We start from the raw sequence: 22,737 nt of genomic DNA, 5'->3' as shown, positions 1-22,737 counted from the left end.
TTGCTGCAGATACATGTTTGATATTGTTTTAATATGAATGATTTGAATGTATTGCAATGTTTGATGTGTCTGTATCCATGATTGCATGAACTTATTTTTCATTTGATTATGCATTCCATGTAAAATTGTATCATGAATTTTTTATTCAAATGAATGTATCATTTTATGTAATATGATTTCAAATTTCTAAATATCCTCGAGATGCGTATAAACATGATGTGATGGTGTTACACACGAAAATCTACGTATTACTTTAAACAAAAAATTGCTCACAAACAATCACCAAACAAGAATTAATAGATAAATTAGATATTTGTTTCATCATAGCATTATTAAGATTCTCTTTTAACTGGTGATGATAATATCTGTAATATTATAGGACAAAATGGCTGCAAACCGTGAATGGATATACCGTAGGATAATTGATAATGAGGTGTCACATGAATATATGGATGGTGTTGACAATTTTATTGAATTCACAACGGCAAGTCTCAGTACAGTGGGTCTCACCGGTCGAATCAGATGCCCCTGCACTATGTGTAAGAACAATCGATTTGTAGAACCTCATGGCGTTAGACATCACCTATACATGAAGGGTTTTGTTAGTGGTTATCGAAATTGGATGCTCCATGGTGAAGAATTTTGGAATAATTTTAATGCACGGGTAAATGTGGTGCACGATAATCCATATGTGGATTTGATATTTGATATCGTAGGACTAGAAATGGGTTCTGCTATAGGACATAGCAATGCACCAATCAGGGTAGAGGAAGAAGCAACAAACGATGCAACTAGAACATTTTATGACTTACTTAGAGATGCTGATGAGCCACTGTGGAATGGTTGCGAGAGTCACACTATCTTGTTTGTAGTTCTTCAACTACTGAATTTGAAGTTAGAGTATAATTTGAGTCAATCATGTTTTGACCATCTGTGCTCTTTTGTGAAGAGTATGTTGCCCAAAGATGAGAAATTGTCACAAAATCTCTACCGTGCAAAGGTTATGGTCAATGCTCTAGGTATGGGGTATCAAAAGATAAATGCTTGTCCCAATCACTGCATGTTGTATTTCAAAGATCAAGAAAATAGCAGATCATGTCCATCATGTGGACATCCTCAGTTCAAGCCAAAGACAAAGGAAAATAGTAGCACAAGGTCAAAAGAAGTGATCATAGTTATTGTTTATGCTTGTAGGTCCGCCATGGTGATCTTAAAGATCAAGGAATATGTGATTTACAAAATGGTTCATCCAAAGTTGTGCAATGTTACAATGGGTACATCGTAAATGGTTATCGATTTCATACAAAAGACTACGGTGTCAACAAGTCAACGATGAATAGTGGCATGTGCGTCAAGGGTAGCAGCTACGGTGAAAATGAACATGACTACTACGGCATAATAGAAGAAATAATGAAGTTGACTTACTTAGGCACAAATAATAGCTTAACTTTATTTAAGTGTCATTGGTTTGATCCCACAACAACAAGAGTCGACAAAGCCTCAGGCATTGTGGAGGTGAATCATAAATCAAGGTTTGGAATATATGAACCTTTCGTATTAGCCTTGCAAGCTCAACAAGTTTACTATATTTCATATCCGACTAAAAGGAAGTCAGATAAAACTGAATGGTGGACAGATTGTAAGGTGAAGTCTAAACTATACCCCGAGTATGATCATTTTCAGAAAGATAAGATTGCTCAAGAGGGTGATTACTATCAATCAGATGATATGTATGACTTCTCTTATGGTCACAATGCCGCACATCATATGCATGTCATATCACCATTGTCCGATGACACATGCATAGAAAAATGTGATCCAAATGATATACCAAGTGGATGGGCGCTAAATGAAGAAGAAGAAGATGATGACGAAGACAAGGAGGAGGAAGAAGAAGAGTATGAAAGTCGAACAAGTGATGAGGAATCATTCTCGAGCTAGAGAAATACATCTTGTAATACATACATGTATTTGATCTGAATGATTAGATTGATTTGAATGTATTGAAATGAATTGTAATGTTTTGAAGGTATTGCAATGTTTTGAATGTATTATAACTCTTCGATAGGTATAGAGTTATGAATTGAATGTATTGTAACGTGTTAGAATGATTTGAATGAAATAGCAGATATTTGAATGTCTTGCTTGAAGTTTTTTTCGATTTGATTATGTATTCATGAAGATATAAAGTTGTGTAACTGATCCAATGTATCAAAATGTATTGCAATGTTTGAATGTATTGCATGATATTTTTTATTTGTTAAAATATGGTTTGTGGAGGTCACAGTCGTCGAGCACCCAGTGGTAGCCAGTCTGAGCCTTCATCTTCACGAGCTGCTTCGACAGGTATATCATTTAAATAATTATATACTTGATTAGTTTAAATATGCATTGTGTGAATTTTTAACTCATTGTTCTGTAGGTGTTGTTTCGCCTACACATGACCCACCTACGCCGGATGCAGGGTCTTCTCAATGTGACCCACGATGAGTAATTCAAATAGTGTATATCGGTAATTGACCGAAAGTATTTCATTATCACTTGTCCAATACTTAACTTATAAAAAGTGTATATCGACAGTCGATTGTTAATGTGTATCGATTTATGTGCAGTGCGAGGTTTGAGCAACAAAAAGTAATATGAGAAATTACGAAGTCATTACTGCATCATCTTTCAAGACCGGTAGTGCAATGAAAAGAGTACCCGAGAGATGTTGGACAGTTTAATGTCCTCATTCATGGTATGCAATCATTTATCATAACAAGAAGTGTTGCATATTTATGTGTGCTAAATTTCTGAAAGTATTTGTAGGCTTCTCATCGCTTCGCGACTGCAAATAAGGAGAAAAACATGAGGGTAATGTGGGAGAAGGTGACTGTCAATCGATTTGCCGACATGCTGCACAATATGAAGACTGCAGCAAAAAATGCAGCTAGTGGGATAGATGATCTACTCAGTGGAAGGGCTATGAGCCTTCTACTATCAAGAGAGATTATTGGGAGGGCATGTGCGACAAGTGGGCGAGCAATGAATTTCGAAACCAATCAGCAAGGGCTGCACAAAACCGAGCGAAGATGCCCGATGCCCATCTACACACAGGTGAATCTAGGACTTTTGGGAGCTACCACAAGAGAATGGTAACTCATGAATATATATATATATATATATATATATATATATATATATATATATATATATATATATATATATATATATATATATATTGTCAAGTTTGTAAATATTTTAGTATACTTATTAATCGATTTTTTTATCAATTAACATTGCAGGAAGCAAAAAAAGGAGACATTGTGCCTTACCAAAGATGTGTTTGTTGAAACACATAAACATAAGATCATGAGAGATTTTGTATCAGAGAAGGCAAGAGCGACATCAATATATATTTATTGTATTAATAAACATTGCAGTATACAAGTTACTTTAAATCACGTTATCATAAACATTATAATTCTAAATTATTAATTCATATTCTAATCATTACTTTGTAGGAGTCATACGAGCAGCAAATGGTACAGCGATATGGCGATGACTCCACTCAGCATCCGTCTTTTGATCCTGCAGCATGGGTGATTGCAGCTGGTGAACCCAAAAAGGGTTGTGTGTTCGGGTTTGGGAGTAACATGAACACCACACCAGTCATTGCCTTCTGCAGCCATAACTCTCAGAGTTCTCTCGCCAGCATCAACTCCCAACGTCCGAATGACCCTGCTATGTCTTGGGATGGTGTCTGTCAGCGTCTTGAGGAAAAGATGCAGAACTTTTTAAATGAAGTCATTCCTAACATTGTTCATAATGAGTTGTGCAACTTTTTTTAGGATAGGGAAACTTCGTCTGCATTCAACATGAGCTTCAGTGCTCGTCAGGTATAAAGATTCATGTCATTTGTTTCATGTTGTTAGATTTCAAGCTAGTATATGCATGATTGCCTCACTATGATTTTTTTTGACATCTTATAACACATATATGCATGATTGATTCACTATAAATTTTTTTAACACCCTTATAACACATATACGCATGATTGAATCACTATGAAAGTTTTTTTACAACTTTATAACACATATATGCATGATTTAATCACTATAAAAGTTTTTGAAAAACCTTAGAACACATGCAAGCATGCTTTTATCACTATGACAACCTTAGAACACATATGAGCCTGATATTAGCATATATGAAAGTTTTTTAATGCCTTAGAACATATATGAGCTTGATATTAACATATATGAAAGTTTTTTAATGCCTTATAACACATATGAGTCTGATATTAGCATATATGAAAGTTTTTTAATGCCGTATAACACATATATGCATGATTGAATAACTATAAATTTTTTTGACTGCTTTAGAACATGATAGGCATGATTGAATCACATATAAAGTTTTTTGACTGCCTTAGAACACATATAAGCATGATTTCATCACTATGAAAGTTTTTTTACTGTCTTGCAACACATATATGCATGATTGTGATACATAACACATTTATTTGACAGCCTTATATACTATATATGCATGCGTGAATCACTGTGAAATTCTTTGACAAACTTAAAACACATATCTGCATGATTGAGTAACTATACATTTTTTTTCAGTCTTAGAACACATATTTGAATTTTGTTAATGTCCTTCAGTTTATTGTTATTCTCTGTGTCATTCAACCATTTACTTTGTTTCATTAGATTAGGTGCATTGCATATAATTTTTTTCATTAAATTTTGTTTATAAATACTAACATTTTTTTATCTTGTAGGATGCTGGAGATGATCATTGTAGAAGAACTGATGGAGGGATGGAGGGAGGCGCAAATTGACAAAATGAAGAGGATGATGCCCAGAATCTTGACGAGGATTAGATTAATTTGTTTAATTTCTTTGACATACTTGTAACTAATTATAACTTGGCAATGACTGTATTTGATTGTTAAAGTTTGCCTAATTTAGAACTTGTGTTAAATTTGTTCCACTTGTATATATATTTTTTTATGTGTGTTTTCTTTTTTATAAGCAGGTTATATGAATTGTATAACGAGAAATTTTTCTCAAGTTATAGAATTTTTTTTTTAAAAAAAAAATTATAAATTAGCGACAGATTGGCGATGGATATTATCCGTTGCTACTCTGTCGCCAATTTGAGACAGTCGTCGGTTTGCGACAGAATTTAAGCCATCGCTAATGGTTGTCACCAATTTGGTGACGACCATTAGTGGTGGATACATATCTCTCATTAAATAGTAGAGACTGATTAGCGACGGATTAAATTCCATCGCATAACCAAATTCAGTCTCTATTTAGGCAGATTAACGATGGGTATGGTTCGCCGCCAATCCGACGCTACCTAGCAACGAATAAATTTTGTTGTATTTTAGCGACTAGGGTTATGCGACAGACGCTATCCGTCGCTAATCCATCGCAAAGGCCGTCGCTAACATATTTAGAGATGGATTAGCAACGGCGTAGCGACGGATAGCGTCTGTCAGTAATACACATATTTCTTGTAGTGCAAGGAGAGAGTAAGATTTGAATTTTCTTGTCTCTTCTCTTTTTGGTTGGCCAATGAGTGAGCAAGATTTGAATGTTCTTCTCTTCTATCTCAAATTCAAAAGATTGTTTCAACTTGATCATCAGTTTTCTTGTAAGCATCTCTTTCATCAATGCAATCATTTGTCTCATCTCTTCAATCTTTCATTCCAATGCATCAAATCTTTGATCCACTTTCACATTTAATTTATGCATGTCAGACTCTATACAATCCTGAAAGTGCACTAGGATCGAGGCAACAAGCACTAGAGGGGGGGTGAATAGTGCTTTTATAACTTTCTGCGGAATATTGAAGGATTTTGCAAATCTCAAAGCAAACACACAAAGAACACAAGATTTTATCCTGGTTCGGTCAAACTCGACCTACATCCAGTCCCCAAGCAAAACCCGCTTGAGATTTTCCACTATCAATCTTGTAAACTACAATATCACACAGACCATAACCGGTCTCACTTTCAGTAGCAATCCCACTGAAAGCAAACAACTCCTTTACACCAAGGAGTCCTTCTTTTTACACAAAAGAAATAACAACTTACAATACAACCTATGAGCCTTCCTTTTGAATGCAAATGAAATGCAATTGGCTTTTGAGGTTGTTGAAATACTCTACTCAGGAATTCACTATCTCTCAAAGTGATTTGAGTGAAAAACTGAAGTGAAAGTATCACGTGAGTGAGAAAACAAATACTTGAATGGATAGGAGTGAAAAGCAAGAAGTAATTCAATATAATTCTATTGAATTCTCATGTTTTTGAGTGTAGAATGCACTCATACTTATAGTTAAAAGATTCCATACGTTGAGAGTATGAAAGGGTGTCAAAACTGCCCATTTTGAATGATCAAAACGTTTGAAAAATGAAAAGACACGCCTTTTTGAAGTTTCAGGAAAACGGCAAAATTAGTCGACCGAAACATCAGTTAGTCGACTAATAGTTAGTTATTAGTAGACTGACAGTTATCGTCGGTCGACTGATATGTTAGTCGAGCCGTTTGAAAATTTGAACTTTTGAAACTTAGTCGACTGGAGAAAAGTTAGTCGACTAATAATATCATCAGTAGACTGAAAAACCTTTTAGTCGACTGCTGCTAAAAACTTCTGAAAAACAAACATTTTGTTCGGTCGACTGATAAAAAGCATTAGTCGATTGCTGCTAAATTTTATAGAAAACACATGTTTTGTTCAGTCGACTGAAAAATCATTAGTCGACTGCTGCTAATTTTTCAGAAAACATACATTCTGTCCAGTCGATTGATAAAACCTTTGGTCGACTAATTTGACAAAAATTACTTTTTAGAAAATATGGCGCGAAAGGATTAGTCGACTGATAAGTCTATTGGTCGACTAATAAACATGAAAATTTAAGAAAAGAGTTTTCTAAAAAGTTTTTCAAAAGAGTTTCTTTTAGAAAAGTTTTTCTAAAGACTTTTAAGGTGAAATGCAACCTAAATATGCACTCTAAGTAAGGCTCTTACAAGAATCTAAGACTTTTAATGAATTAAACATTTGCACACTAGTCTTCAAAAATTCTTCATCGAATTCTTCAATTTCTTCATAGCCTTAGCTGAAATGCAGTTGATTCTACTTGCTCATCATCAAAACCTTGTACTTGAAGTATCATGTATGGCTTCATTGTCGTAACAATCTCCCCCTTTTTGATGATGACAAACTTAATCAAAGATGAAGCATTTAGATGCATAGATGGAGATTTTACTCCCCCTATCAATATGCTGCAAAACATTAAAAGTTAGCACATTTAAAGCACATATATCACATATTGATTGGTTTGCATTTCCATTCATCATTTCTTCATGTATTTAGAAATACATTCATTCAAAGCTTTCTTTTTCTCTTAATTTTGCATTTCTCATGCAAGATCTCTTGTAATGTAATTGCTATCATCTTTTTCTCAAGATCTCCTGCAATTTCAATGTAATGCTATCTTTATCTTTTTCTCCCCCTTTGTCAGAATAAAAAAGAGTAAGGGCAAAAATAGCATAAGCAAAATAGACTTTTAACTCGTATCTCTATTTTAAAACACGACAAGAGAGTTCCGGCGTGTTTTGAAGATGCGCCAGTCACTGCAAGAGGATTCCGGCGTTTCAAGATCACGGCCAGAAGATTCCGGCGTCTCCCTGTTACGGTAAGAAAATCCCGGCGAAGATGGAGTCGAACGGCTCTCCGAGGGTTTTTCGGAAGAGAGAGAGAGAGGCAAAAGAGAAAGAGGGGTTTTTGGTTTAAGGGTTTCATTTTAAAAAAACGAAAAGGTACAAAGTGAAACGATGCCTCTTTAAAAACGGGTTTTAAAAAACAAATCCAAGGGGTGTCGGGTCCCTTCATTTAAAATTTTTTAAAAAAATTTAGTCGACTAAAACTTTATCGGTCGACTAAAAAAGTGCGACATATTCTAAAAATACCATCAGTCGACTAGAAATATATCGGTTGACTAATATGGTGCGATACATTCCAAAATATAAAACACCAGTCGACTAGAATTTTATCGGTCGACTAATACAATGCGATTTTGAGATTTTGTTCAAAAATCAGCATTTTTATAAATCCAAAAATGAGCAAATACCTAGTTCTCTCCTAATTCTCATAAAATCTTCATTTTTAAGAGGTTTAGTGAAGATATCGGCATGTTGTTCTTTAGTGGAAATAAAATTTAACGAAATATCTCCTTTTAACACATGATCTCTTAAAAAATGATGTCTGACTTCAATATGCTTAGTTTTTGAGTGCTGAATAGGATTTTTCGAAAGATTTATAGCACTAGTGTTATCACAATAAATAGTTGTTGTGGAGTAATTCAAACCAAAATCTTTTAAGGTCTGTTTCATCCAAAGTACTTGTGAACATGCTAAACTAGCCGCTATATATTCAGCTTCAGTTGTTGAGAGTGATACTGAATTTTTCTTTTTACTAAACCAAGAGACTAAGGAATTTCCCAAGAAATGACAAGTTCCACTAGTACTCTTGCGATCAGATTTACTTCCTGCAAAATCTGCATCACTATATGAAACTAAATCAAAGGAAGATAATTTTGGGTAAAACAAACCGAAATCTGAAGTATCTTTCAAATAACGAAGAATTTGTTTTACTGCAGTTAAATGAGATTCCTTTGGATTAGCTTGAAATCTTGCACACATACAAACACTAAACATAATATCAGGTCGACTAGCAGTTAAGTATAATAGAGATCTGATCATACCTCTGTAGAGCTTAGTATCTACACTTTTACCATTTTCATCTTTATCAAGAGAAGTAGTTGTACTCATAGGATTCCTTCTTGATTTCGATGAGTTCATCCCAAATCTCTTGAGAAGTTCTTTTGTATACTTACCCTGATTGATGAAGATTCCTTCTTCAGTTTGCTTTATTTGAAGTCCAAGGAAGTAGTTTAATTCTCCCATCAAGCTCATTTCAAACTCTTCCTGCATAGCGTTAGCAAATTCTTTACAAAGAGAATCATTAGTAGAACCAAATATTATGTCATCAACATAAATTTGTACAATAAGAATATCTGAATTAAAATGTTTAATAAATAAAGTGGAGTCTACCCGACCAATGGAAAAACCAGATTGTTCTAGAAAATTTCGTAGTCTTTCATACCACGCTCTTGGTGCTTGTTTGAGTCCATACAGAGCTCTTTTCAATTTGTAGACCTTTTCTGGATATTTCTCATTTTCAAAGCCTGGGGGTTGCTCTACATAAACTTCTTCATTGATGTGTCCATTTAAAAATGCACTCTTAACATCAATTTGATATAACTTGAAGTTCATGTAACTAGCAAAAGCAAGCATCATACGAATTGACTCTAATCGAGCCACTGGTGCATAGGTTTCATCAAAATCTATGCCTTCTTCTTGATTATAGCCTTGTGCCACTAGCCTTGCTTTGTTACGAATGACTTCACCATTTTCATCCAGCTTATTTCGGAAGACTCATCTTGTTCCAATTACTGGATGATCCTTTGGTCTATCAACTAGATCCCAAACATCATTCCTAGTAAATTGGTTAAGTTCTTCAGACATGGCCAAAAGCCAAAATTCATCATCACATGCCTCATTGATATTCTTTGGTTCTAATTTAGATATGAAAGCAACATTTGCAATATATTTTTCTAACTGCCTTCTAGTTTGGACACCACTCTTTATTTCACCAATAACTTGTTCATGTGGATGATTAGGAACTTCTTTCCAAACTGGTTGAAGAGGAATATTTTCTTGAGAAGTACTCTCTATCAAGGGTTCTTCTTGAAGTATTGCTTCTTCTTCTTCGTTTAGAGGTATAACCTGCTCACAATTCTCATCAAATGCAACATGTAGAGATTCTTCAATACAAGATGTTCTTTTATTGAAAATACGATATGCTTTACTTCTAGAAGAATATCCAAGAAATATTGATTCATCTGATTTTGAATCAAACTTATCAAGATTATCTTTGGTATTTAACAAGAAACATTTACTACCAAAAATTTTGAAATATGAGATCTTTGGTATACGATCATAATACAATTCAAAACATGTTTTATGTAAGATTGGTCGAATAAGAACACGATTTAAGACATAACATGCTGTATTAATTGCTTCAGCCCAAAAATATTTTGGTAAACTTTTATCTTGAAGCATGGTTCTAGCACATTCTTGCAAAGTTCTATTCTTTCTTTCAACAACTCCATTTTGTGGAGCTGCTCTAGGAAAAGCAAAGTTGTGAGATATACCATGTAAATCACAAAACTTAAGAAAAGATTCATTTTCAAATTCACCACCATGATCACTACGAATTTTAATAATAGATGTAGATTTTTCATTTGTAATTCTTCTACAAAGTTTAGAAAATTCTAAAAAAGCATCATTTTTGCTTTTTAGAAAAATCACCCATGTAAACCGAGAATAATCATCTACTATAACAAAAGCATACTTGCTACCATTCAAACTTTGAATTCTAGATGGTCCAAATAGATCTAAATATAAAAGTTCAAGAGGACGTTTTGTTGAAACTATAGCTTTAGCTTTAAAAGAACTCTTGATTTGTTTACCCCTTTGACAAGCATCACATAAGTGATCCTTTTTATATGGTATTCTAGGTAGGCCTCTTACAAGATCATTCTTGGATAATTTTGAAATAATTTTAAAATTAACATGTCCAAGTCTCTTGTGCCATCACTACAACAAAGTAGTAGATTAGCGACGACCACATTCCGTCGCAAATCCGTCGCTAACCATGTTAGCGACGGATTAGCGACAACGAGGCGACAGAATGCTTACGTCGCGAATATTTCGACGCTAACTGGCGACGGAATTATTCCGTCGCCAGGTCCGTCGCTAATTGCGACGGAATAACAAGCGCTATATTCCGTCGCCAATCCGCCGGTACTAAACGGCTACCACGGCTTGGCGACGGATTTAATTCCGTCGCTATGCCATCGCTAGATTAATATGAATAGCGACAGATGGTTCCGTCGCTAATCCGTCGCAAACACGAAAAAAAATTAAAAAAAAAATATTTGAAAATTAATTACCGAGAACTGTACAATTTCTATTTCCTGTACAATTTATATTTCCTGTAAATAAAAAACAAACCACACAAAAAAATTCATATAACAAGTATCTACAACAATTAATCGTTCCACCTTAAAATTAAGAAGTTTAATTATTTACAATTCAACAATTACAATTAGGAAAAATAAAAAAAATAGAACTTCTTCAACACAGTTCTCTAATCATCGCCAAGATTTTGTGCGTCTTCTTGTTCATTGTCTTTATCTGTCCCTTCAGCTCCACTACCCTGATTATCGCTAGCAGCCTACACAAGAAAAGAACAGTCAGTATTGATAAACAAAATATAATAAAATAAATTACACACTATATGTGATTCTATCATGTGCTCATGTGTGATCTAAGGCAATAAAAAAACTCTATATGTGATTCTATCATGCTCATATGTGTGCTAAGGCAGTCAAAAAATTGAATATGTGATTATAGCATGTTCATATGTGTTTTAAGGCATCTAAAAAAACTCTATATGTGATTCTACCATGCTCAGATGTGCTTTAAGGCATGCAAAAAACTATATATGTGATTCGATCATGCTCGTATGTGTGCTAAGGCAGTAAAAAAATTGAATATGTGAATATAGCATGCTCATATGTGCTCTAAGGCAGGCAAAGCCAAAAAATTTATATGTGATTCTATCATAAATGTTATATAACATGTTCATATGTGTTCTAAGGCAGTTAAAAAACTCTATATGTTATTATAGCATGCTCATATGTGTGCTAAGGCAGTCAAAAAACTGAATATGTGATTATAATATGCTCATATGTGTTCTTAGGCAGTCAAAAAACTGAATATGTGATTATAGCATGCTCATATGTGTTCTAATGCAGTCAAAAAAACTTTATATGTGATTCTATCATGCTCATATGTGCTCTAAGGCAGACAAAAAGTTATATATATATATATATATATATATATATATATATATATATATATATATATATATATATATATATATATATATATATATATATATATATATATATATATATATATATATGATTCTATCATGCTCATATGTGTGGTAAGGCAGTCAAAAAATTGAATATGTGATTATAGCATGTTCATATGTGTTCTAAGGCATCTAAAAAAACTCTATATGTGATTCTACCATGCTCAGATGTGCTTTAAGACAGGCAAAAAACTATATATGTGATTCGATCATGCTCGTATGTGTGCTAAGGCAGTAAAAAAATTGAATATGTGAATATAGCATGCTCATATGTGCTCTAAGGCAGGCAAAGCAACTTTATATGTGATTCTATCATGCTCATATGTGTGCTAAGGCAGTAAAAAAATTGAATATGTGATTATAGCATGTTCATATGTGTTCTAAGGCATCTAGAAAAACTCTATATGTGATTTTACCATGCTCAGATGTGCTTTAAGACAGTAAAAAAAACTATATATGTGATTATACCTGAGAGGGACCTGGAATCGAAGATCCCCTATCCTGAACAGCGGCCTTGATCTCATTTCGGAGAAAGGGGGCGACGGTGTATTGGAAGTAGTTATTCAGTGATTCATTAATGATCTCGCGTACATCATCACAGGAAAGAATAGTCGACTGCTTGGAGCTTATGTCGGCGCAAGAAGTCGGTGAGCCGTAACTGGAAGAACCAATAACTGGTGAAGTGTTCATATTACTCCCAAACCCGAACACGCGACCTTTTTTGGGTTCACCTGCTGCAGTCACCCATGCTGTAGGATCAAATGATGGATGTTGAGTAGCGTCTTCGCCATATCGCTCTACCATCTGTTGCTCATATGCCTCCTACAAAATAATGTTTAAAGTATTCATTAATAATTAATGATAACATTATGATAACTTGCATATATATTGCAATGATTATTAATAGAATTAATACATACCGTTGTCGTTCTCGCCTTCTCTGATACGAAGACTCCCGTGGTCTTCCGTTTATGTGTTTCTACAAACACATCCTTATATGGTACACTGCCTCCTTTTTCTGCTTCCTGCGAAGTTAAATGACAAAAGATTTAGTACACAAGTTTGCAACAATACTTATAAAATTAATATTATATATTGATGAGTTACCATTTTCTTTAGGTAGCTCCCAAATGTCTTAGATCCACCTGTGTGTAGATGGGCTTCGGGCATCTTCGATCGATTTTGTGAAGCCTTCGCAGAGCGATTTTTAAATGCATCTCCCGCCCACTTATCGCACATTTCATCCCAGTAATCTCTCCTGATAGTAATAGGACCATGGCCCTTCCACAGTAATGGATCATTTACTACGCCAGATGTTTTTTTTGCTGCAGTCTTCATAGTGTGCAGCATGTCTGCAAATCGATTGGCAGCCACCTTCTGCCACACCTTCCTTGCATCATTTTCTTCCACCGTAGTTGCGAAGCGATTCGAAGCCTACAAATATTTTCAGAAAGTTAGTAGACATTGCTTAAATAAATTAAATATGAAACACATTAACTATGAGGAACAACTGTATACCATGAATGAGGACCACAATCTGTCTAACACCTCCTTTGGGTACTCTTTCTATTGAGCAACTGGTCCTGGTAGATATTGAAGAAGTGAATTCCTAATCTCCCGTACTACTTCTTGTGGCTCAAACCTCGTGCTGCACATGAATTGTTACACAGTAAATATCAATATAAAATATTTAAAAGATATGCAATAATTGAAAACAAAATACTTACGGTCGATTATCGATATACACTATTCGAATGAGTCTTCTTGTGCCAGCCTGAGAAGACCCTGTTTCCTATGTTGGCTGTTGACTTGTGTGATGAACTGGTGTAGGTGGGTCGTGTACAGGCGCAACATCATCTGTAAAAAAATACATTAGAAATTCTCAGAATGTGCATTTGAACTAATCAAGCATCTAATTAGTTATATGATATACCTATCACAGGAGCCCGTGAAGATGAAGGTTGAGCCTGGCTACTACTGGATGAGCGACCACTATAACCTCCACGAACCATATTCTAACAAATAACATATGTCATACAATACATTCAAATAATTCACATCAAGTATTACAATGCATTTAAGTCATTCACATCAAGCATTGCAATGCATTCAAATAATTCAAATCATTGACATCAAGTATTGCACTAATTCAAATCATTCATTAATTGCATAAATTATAATACATTCAGATAATTGAAATCATTCACATCAAGTATTACAATGCATTCAAGTCATTCACATCAAGCATTGCAATGCATTCAAATAATTCAAATCATTGACATCAAGTATTGCACTAATTCAAATCATTCGTTAATTGCATAAATTATAATACATTCAGATAATTGAAATCATTCACATCAAGTATTACAATGCATTCGAATCATTCGTATCAAGTATTACAATACATTCAAATAAAATTTTTAATCATTCACACCAAGTATTGCAATACAACTCACATCAAGTATTACAATGCATTTAAATAGAGGTTTGTAGTATAAGATTTTGCTCACTAGCTTGAGAATTCTTCCTCGTCACTAGTTTGACTTTCTTCTTCTTCTTCATTGTTTGCCCATCTACTTGGTACATCATTTGGATCACATTCCTCTATGAATGTTTCATCAGCCAATGAAGATATGACATGCATATCATGCGCAACATCGTGACCATAAGCGAAGTCACAGACATCATCTGATTGATAGTAATCACTGTCTTCAGCTAACTCATCTTCCTGTAACTGATCATACTCGGGGTATAGTTTGGATTTCACCTTGCAAACTGCCCACCATTCATTTCTATCTGACTTTTTTATACTCGGATATGAAGTATAATAAACTTGTTGAGCTTGCGAGGCTAATATGAATGGTTCATATGTTCCAAACCTGGATTTATGATTCACCTCCACAATGCCTGAAGCTTTGTCGAGTCTTGTTGCAGTTGGATCAAACCAATGACACTTGAATATCGTAACCCTGTTATTCATGCCTAAGTAAGTCAACTCCATTATTTCCTCTATAACACCGTAGTAATCATGTTCATTTTCACCGTAGCTGCTACCCTTGACACACACGCCACTATTTATCGTTGATTTGTTTATACCGTAGTCTTTTGTATGGAATCGATAACCATTTACGATATACCCGTTGTAGCATTACACAACTTTGGTCGGACCATTTTCTAAATCACATATTCCTTGATCTTTAACATCACCATTGTGAACCTACGCACAAACATAAACAATGATTGTGATCACGATCAATTAAGTAACTTAGTGTTGTTTATAAGTACAAAATTTATGTTAGCTTCTTTACCAACTGTTTCAACCACTCCACAAACTTAGTTTCACGTTCTTTTTGTACTTCTGCATCAGTGAGATGTGAAACTTCGTTTCGCAACTCCAGATCAAATCGTCTGCAAACCACAAATACTTATATTACCGAGTCATGTATCCACATATAAAACATAAAAGGATTTATAATTGAGTTGCATATACATATACTTACTCGATGTATGGGTCGATCGCTGAGCAATTAAAAAGAATATAGATGTGTGCTGCATCTTGCTCTCGATCTGTCAATAGCCTTGATCGGCAACTACCAAATGCATGCCCAAGTGGTTGAAATATCGACAGCTTGTCAGCTACAGTTACTTGTTCTCCATCATCGTTACGGGGCGGACATGTGTAACGTGTTGGAATATGAGGTTCGAAGTACATAGATGAGAAATTTGAAATCTCTTCTAAAGTGTACGCCTCACAAATAGAGCCTTCTAATCTTGCTTTATTACGAACCTTTTTTTTTAGGTCGAACATGCATCTGACAAGAATATACATTTCAAATTTTAAATATCTGTCATTAAAGAGACAAATATAAAAAAACATATATCTTTCAAATGGGTACATCCATCGATATTGCACAGGGCCACCAACCCTTAGTTCATATGGCAGATGTATGATCAAATGTTCCATAACATCGAAAAATGTTGGCGGAAATATCTTTTCTAACAGACAAACAGTGGTGATGACAGAGTCCTCGAGATTCTTTACATCTGATACAACGACCTCCGATGCGCACAATGTTCTGAAAAATCCGCTCAACTCAGACAATACCCCCCATATAGGTTTGTCTAACATATCATGGAATGCTAGGGGTATCAATCGTTGCATAAAGATATGACAATCATGGCTCTTCAACCCATATAACTGTCCATCGTCAATCTTCACAGCCCGAGCAATGTTAGAGACATATCCATCTGGAAATCTCAGTTGTCTCAACCATTGACATATATGTTTTATTTGATCAGGTCCGAGCACGTACTTCGCCTTTGGTTTCAGTACTTTGCCATTATACTCTTTGAGTTCCAATTCTGGTCTTTTACATATTAATTTTAAATCCATACGGGCCTTCGGATTATCCTTCGTTTTTCCTTTAATATTCATTACTGTATTGAACACATTATCAAACACATTTTTCTCTACATCCATCACATCCAAATTATGTCGTATCAATAGGGTCGGCCAATACGATAGTTCCCAAAAAATAGATTTTTTCGTCCAATTGTGATCCTTCCCAAATCCACGGAAGGGTGTAGGACTGCGGGCATCTGTTAATACATCTGGAAAGTATCGCAATCTTCTTAGAATCTCTATGCCAGACAATCTTGAGGATGGACCTTCCGTTTCAGTTGTGCCTGCTGTAAATGCATTCTTTTGACGTCGGAACAGATGATCGCTGGGTAGAAATCGACGATGGCAATCAAACCAGCAAGGCTTCCTTCCATGCCTCAATCTAAAAGCTTTGGAATCCTCCATGCAGTACGGACAAGCCAACCTCCCATGTGTGCTCCAACCAGATAACATACCATATGCAGGGAAGTCACTGATTGTCCATAGAACAGCGACCTTCATGTTGAAATTTTGTTTTTTGTGGGCATCATATGTGGTAACACCGTCATCCCACAGTACTTTTAATTCATCAATCAATGGCCTTAGATATACATCAAGATTTTGGCCAGGTGAGGTCGGACCAGGGATCAAAAGAGACAAGAAAAGATTTGGACGTTTCATACACAAGCTTGGTGGAAGGTTGTATGGAGTTACAAATACTGGCCAGCATGAGTATGGAGTTGATCTACCCCCAAATGGATTAAATCCATCTGTACATAGACCGAGTCTAACATTTCGCACTTCCATTGCGAAGTTCTGATGAGTACGATCAAAGTGCTTCCAAGCTTCAGCGTCAACAGGATGCGTGATCTTGTTTTCATCGTGTCGAACTTTATTTGCATGCCATCTCATGTGTTTAGCTGTCCTTGAAGACATATACAATCGCTGCAATCTAGGAGTGATAGAAAAGTAGCGGAGCGACTTGTATGAAACTTCCTTTGATCTCGTGCTACCATTGCCTCTTGTCTTTGGCTTGAACCGAGGATGCCCACATGACGGGCATGATATGTCGTTTTCCTACTCCTTGAAATACAACATACAGTGATTTGGACAAGCATCAATCTTTTTGTAACCCATACCTAGAGCGTTGACCATAACTTTCGCACGATAGAAATTTTGTGGCAATTTCTCATCTTTAGGCAACATACTCTTCACAATCATGCACAAACGGTCAAAACATGATTGACTCAAATTATACTCGGACTTCAAATTCATTAGTTGAAGAACTGCAGACAAGATAGTGTGACTCTCACAACCGTTCCAAAGTGGCTCATCAGCATCTCTAAGTAAATCATAAAATCTACTAGCTGCATCGTTTGATGATTCTTCATCTACGACAGTTCTTACATCACTAGAACTCATAGCAGAACCCAGTTCTGTTCCTGCAGCATCAAATATCAAATTCGTATATGGATTATCGTGCACCACATTCACCCGTGCATCAAAATCGTTTCTAAATTTTTCTCCATGAAACGTCCAGTTCTGATAATCACTCACAAAACCCTTCCTGTATAGGTGATGTCTAACGTCATGAGGTTCTACAAATCGATTATTCTTACAAATCTTGCAGGGACACCTAATCCGACCTGTGGGATCTACCGTACTGACACTTGCCGTTGCAAATTCAATAAAACTATCGACACCATCCATATATTCATGCAATAACTCATTGTCCACTAACCTACGGTACATCCATTCACGGTTTGCAGTCATTCTGTCGTATGATGTTACGAATAGTATCCTAACCAGTTAAAAGAGAACCATCAGAATGCTATGATGAAGAAAATATCAAATTTATCATGCAATATATGATGTCATACAATCACAAGAATTATGATGCATGCATTGATAACTTAATATTTTCATGTGCAAACTATTCATGACACGATACATTCATTTGAAACATGCTTTCAGTATACAATTTCACATGGAAGACATAATCAAATTAAAAGTAACTACATGTAAGCATGGATACAATCACATCAAACATTGCAATACATCGAAATAATTCACATCAAACAAATGTCAAACATGTACCTGCAGCAAACACACTTCAATATCCCACTAACTACTACCATGCATAGCATGGACTCCGTACTCCAAAAATAAGAACACTTCCATATTCATACATTAAAATCATGCTCAGCATGATCTCCGAACTCCAACAAAGCAGTCCTAGATATCAACAACTAAGTGAGTGTGTGAACAATAAAGTGTTACATTCAATAAATTAAATAACATGTGATGCGCTTGCACTTACTCACCACGGGTATTTACCCGATTTGCATTGTTTTTGTCACTTACTTACCACGGGTGGCGGGGCACAAGCGAGTTCCGTTGAAAAATCTGCACAAAAAAATAATTTTTTAAAATGAAGTCACCACGGAAAAAAAACTGTTCTGGCAAGGGGTCGACTCCCCTGCTGTTCCGGCAGGGGGTCGACCCCCTTACAGAACATAGGGGGTTAACTCCCTTACGGAACGTAGGGAGTTAACTGACCCCTGTTCGGGCAGCGGGTCGACCCCCAGCCTGTTATGGCAGGTGGTTAACCCCCTGCCGGGGTCGACCCCCTGCCCGGGTCGACCCCCATACCGGAAAGGCAGGGGGCAAGGGTCCTCTGCCGAAAAATGCAGGGGTTAGCCCTCTGCAAGAAACGCAGGGGGTTAACCCCCTTCCGAAAAACGCGGGGGTTAACCCTCTGCCGGAAAACGCGGGGGTTAACCCCCTCCATTTTCCGGAAGGGGGTTAACCCCCTCCATTTTCCGGAAGGGGGTTAACCCCCTGCCGGAAACGGGAGGGGGTTAACCCCCTGCCGGAAACGGCCAGGGACGCAGGGGGTTAATCCCTTGCGTTTTCCGGCAGGGGGTTAACCCCCTGCGTGAACCGGGAGGGGGTTAACCCCCTACTGGAAACGACAGGGGGTTAACCCCGTGTGAACCGGGAGGGGGTTAACCCCTTGCCGAAAACGGGAGGGGGTTAACCCCCTGCCGGAATTGGCAGGGGGTTAACCCCCTGCGTGAAAATGGGGGTTAACCCCCTGCGTGAACCGGGAGGGGGTTAACCCCTTACGTGAAAACGGGGGTTAACCCCCTGCCAGAAACAGCAGGGGGTTAACCCCCTGTGTGAACTGGGAGGGGGTTAACACCCTGCCAGAAACGGCAGGGGGTTAACCCCCTACGTGAAAACGGGGGTTAACCCCCTGTGTGAACCGGGAGGGGGTTAACCCCCTGCCAGAAACGGCAGGGGGTTAACCCCCTGCGTGAAAACGGGGGTTAACTCCCTGCCGGAAACAACAAGAGGTTAACCCCCTGCCGGAAACGGGAGGGGGTTAACCTCCTGCCGGAAACGGCAGGGAGAGGGTGTTACCTTTCTTCGGGCGGCGAACGGTGGGACCGGCGGACGGTGGGACCGGCGAACGGCGGGAGCGGGAGCGGGAGCGGCGAACGGCAGGAGCAGCGAAAGAAGAAAAGGAAAAGCTGGCTGGGATTAGGGTTATTCGAAAGTTAGTGACGGCTTAGCGACGGATTAATTCCGTCGCTAAGCCAACGTAAAATAAAATTCGCGAAAATAGCGACGGATTATATTCTGTCGCCACATCCGTCGCTATTTAGCGACGACCTAGTTTCCGTCGCTAACGTCGTCGACAAATGGTGCGATCGTACCGACAAAACAATCCGTCGCAACATCCGTCGCTAATTAGCGACGGACTATCTTCCGTCGCTACTTTCATAAGATTCAGTAATAATAGCGACGAATATTTGTCGCTCGCCAATCCGTCGCTAACTAGCGACGGAATCTTTCCGTCGCTAACGTCCGTCGCTAACAACGTATTTTCTTCTAGTGCATAACCATTGAATTTTATTTGAAACAATAAGACATTTTTCATTAAAAGAGGGTAATTCATCTAGATATAGTTCATACACATTGTTTCTTCTTTTACCTTTAAAAATGATCTTTTTAGATTGAAAATCAGAAATTAAGCATAAATCATTTTCAAAAGAAACATGAATACCTTTATCACATAATTGACTAATAGATATTAAATTATGCATTAAACCATCTACTAAAAGAACATTTTCTATCAAGGGAAATTTTGGATTACCAATATTACCAATACCTATCACTTTTCCCTTGTTATTGTCACCAAAGGTGACGGTTCCTCCATCCTTATTTTGGAGGGTGGAAAATAACTCCGGCCTTCCAGTCATATGTTTGGAACAACCGTTGTCCAATATCCATTTGCTCCTTATGTTGTGTACCTACAACAAAATCAGAAAACAGAGCATTTGACCCCTTTCTATTTTCGGGTCCATGAGAGTTAGTCTTAGGAACCCATATCCATTTGGATTTTGGTTTCCTTTGATAATAAGTATTCTTTCTATAAAAGGATTTAGAATAAACATTTCTAGATGCATTTCTATTAGAACTAGAAAATTTAGTTTTATGAACGAAAGGTTGAGAATAATGTCTTTGATTTTTCACCACATAGTTTGGTCTATTTTGAGTATCAAAGAAGCTATATTCCAATCCGGTTTTATTAACCGAGCATCTTTGAGAACCAAGAAGTTTTTCTAGATTCTCTTGACCATTTGTGAATTTGGTCACTATAGAAAGAAGATCATTTGACTTTTCTTTAAGACTAGATATTTCTTTTTGTAAGAGATTGGTTCTAACTCCAATTTCTTTTATCTCAAGTGCTTGGCAAGAATTTTCCTTCTTGAGATCTTCTATTTCTTGAAGTAACACTTTATTTTGAGAGTCAAGAGTTAAATTTTCAGTTTTTAACTCTTTATTTTTAGAACTAAGACTCTTAAATTTAGCATATAAATCATTAAATGCTTCAAATAACTCATCATAGTCAAATTGACTTACCGAATCTTCTTGTGCTACAAAACACATGTTGGCGACTTTTTCATTTGATTCTTCATCGAAAGAGGAGTCACTATCATCCCAACATGCTTGAAATGCCTTTTTCTTCTTGAATTGGTCCTTGGGCTTGAATTTGAGAAGAGGACAATCTTTCTTGATATGTCCTGCCTTTTTGCAGTTAAAGCACTTTACTTCATTGGGAATGGAAGAATCTCTTTCTTTGCCTTTCTTTGAAATCTTCCCTTTTTGATGAATCTTCTGAATTGCCTTGTGATGAGGGCAATATCTTCATCTTCATCTTCTTCAGAATTTTCTGAGTCAGAAGTAGCCTTAAAAGCAAGAGACTTCTTTTTAGGCTCTTCTTCTTGTCTGTCTTGAAGTTGGACCTAATATGCCATTAGGTTACCAACTAAGTCTTCAAGAGTAAGAGTATTGAGATCATTTGCTTCTTCAATAGCAGTGGTTTTTCTCTCCCATTCAGGAGTTAAACACCTTAGAATCTTTCTGACTAAATCCACTTGTGAATATTCTTTTCCAAGGGATTTCAAAGTGTTAGTTATATCGGTCATTCTAGTTACCATGTCCGATATAGATTCATTTTGCTTCATTTTGAATAATTCAAATTTATGAACTAAAGAAGAAATTTTAGATTCCTTTACCTTTGACGTACCTTTGTGGGTTACGAGAAGAGTATGCCAGATTTCATTAGCTGTAGAGCATTGAGAGATGCGATTGAACTCTACCTTGTCAACGCCACAATATAAGGCATTCATTGTCTTGACATTAAGTGAAGCAGTCTTCTTTTCATCATCGGTCCATTGGCTGAAATCAGTTGATGGAGTTGGGTACTTTTCTGAAACAACTCTTCAGATATCGAGATCCATGGATTGCAGGAATATTGTCATTCTTACTTTGCAGTATCCATAGTTTGTTCCGTCGAAGAGAGAAGGACGAACAGAGGAGCTTTCTTCTTTGTGCTGAGATGTTGTAGTTGTCATGCTAGATGATGGTCAAATCAATATAATAGCAAACCTGTGCTCTGATACCAAATGAAAGTGCACTAGGATCGAGGCAACGAGCACTAGAGGGGGGGTGAATAGTGCTTTTATAACTTTTTGCGGAATATTGAAGGATTTTGCAAATCTCAAAGCAAACACACAAAGAACACAAGATTTTATCCTGGTTCGGTCAAACTCGACCTACATCCAGTCCCCAAGCAAAACCCGCTTGAGATTTTCCACTATCAACCTTGTAAACTACAAGATCACACATACCATAACCGGTCCCACTTTTAGTAACAATCCCACTGAAAGCAAACAACTCCTTTACACCAAGGAGTCCTTCTTTTTACACAAAAG

The sequence above is a fragment of the Nuphar pumila genome, chromosome 1 (genome assembly GCF_984573655.1).
Source record: "Nuphar pumila chromosome 1, dmNupPumi1.hap1.1, whole genome shotgun sequence".
In the NCBI taxonomy this organism is placed as follows: Eukaryota; Viridiplantae; Streptophyta; class Magnoliopsida; order Nymphaeales; family Nymphaeaceae; genus Nuphar; species Nuphar pumila.
The sequence above is the reverse complement of the archived record's forward strand: the minus strand, read 5'-3'. Positions refer to the sequence as shown.